Source organism: Penaeus monodon, chromosome 31, assembly GCF_015228065.2.
Source record: "Penaeus monodon isolate SGIC_2016 chromosome 31, NSTDA_Pmon_1, whole genome shotgun sequence".
Classification (NCBI taxonomy): Eukaryota; Metazoa; Arthropoda; class Malacostraca; order Decapoda; family Penaeidae; genus Penaeus; species Penaeus monodon.
The window spans coordinates 17,908,177-17,909,678 of NC_051416.1; the positions used below are offsets into that span (position 1 = coordinate 17,908,177).

The window sequence follows — 1,502 nt, forward strand, 5'->3', positions numbered from 1 at the left end:
ACCCCCTAAACTCCCCTCAGGTGGACTCCCTCCCGCTCCAACCCTCTTGCTCACCAGTCACCACTCGCCACTGTCGATCTCCAAAGTCCCCGTTAGTCCGGAAAATCGAAATGAGAACTGAGAGAAGCTACAAGTCAACTTTAAAAGAATAGTGAGGGATAATTTTGGGAGAAAGTAAATCTCGAAACAACAATCTTTGCGACATAAGCGAAATTTTCTCGAAATCAGGACAAGGAGGAATCTTAAGAGCAGGGACAAACTGCGGAGAACCAGCATTTACGGAAACGAGGACCTGTGTCCGCGCTTCTAATAGTGCTTACGGTGCTTCTGTTAGTGCTTCTGCTGGTGCATCCGGTGCTGGAGCTTCTCCTAGTGCTTCCAGGTCTTCTACTAGTGCCTCCGGTGCTGGCGCTTCTACTAGTGCCTCCAGTACTTCTACTAGTGCTTCCGGTGCTTCTACTAGTGGTTCCTGTACTTCTGCTGGTGCTTTCGGCGCTGGCGCTTCTGCTTGTGCTTCCGGTGCTGCTGCTGGTGGTTCCGGTGCTGCTGTTGGTCGTTCCGGTGCTTCTGGTGCTTCCGGTGCTGGCTCTTTTACTAGTGCTTCTAGTGTTTCTGTTGGTGCTTCTACTAATGCTTCCCGTACTTCTGCTTGTGCTTTTATTGGTGTTTCCGGTGCTTCTACTGGTGCTTCTACTAGTGCTTAACAACGTCGCCACGCCGCGACAGGAGCCCCGCTCAGTAGGAGAGGAATGGTGGGTCCGGACCAATGGTGCCCGACAGGCCACCAGGGCAGGGCAGCCACGTCCCCTGAAAGCCTCTCAAGGGGGAAACCGCGCTGAGCGTTAAGCCACGCGATCGCGTGCGGCGCAACGGATCGGCGAGTTTACTAAACTGAGTTTAGACGCGAGCCCGGCGAGAGCCAAGGGAGGCAGACAGTGCCCATGCAAGGGGAAGTCACGCGGCCGCCGCCCCGGAGCTTGGAGGGGGGCTTCCCTTTGGACACCATCTTCCTCGATACAGAGCAAACCACATCCGGTGTGCCGTACCGAACCGTCTGCATACGACTGACATGTCGGCTGGGGTGTTGTACCGGTTAGAGCAGTCTCCTCTTTTCCTGCGATTAAGGTGCTTCTGCTAGTGCTTCCGGCACTGGTGCTTCTGCTAGTGCTTACGGTGGTTCTGTTGGTGCTTACTGTACTGGCGCTTCTGCTAGTGCTTCTGTTGGTGCTTTCCGGTGCTTCTGCTGGTGCTTACGGCGCTGGCGTTTTTGCCAGTGCTTCCGGTGCATCTGTTGGTGCTTCTGTTGGTGTATTCTGCTGGTGCTTCCGGCAATTCTGCTAGAGCTTCTGTTGGTGCTTTTGGTGCTTCTGCTGGTGCTTCCCGCGCATCTGCTAGTGCTTCTGTTGGTGCTTCCAGTACTTCTGCTGGTGCGTCTTCATCCATTTGCATTATTTGTACTATCATGTAATCATCAATCTTCCTCAGATTGCACCTTCTTGTGA

At 53.9% G+C, this 1,502-nt stretch overlaps 1 protein-coding gene across 1 annotated transcript in view; it reads right to left on the minus strand.

The window, feature by feature from the left end:
• LOC119592845 (B-cell receptor CD22-like) overlaps positions 1–1,502 on the minus strand; it is a gene marked incomplete at its 5' end in the record, with an annotated part of 5,759 nt that overhangs the window by 401 nt on the left and 3,856 nt on the right.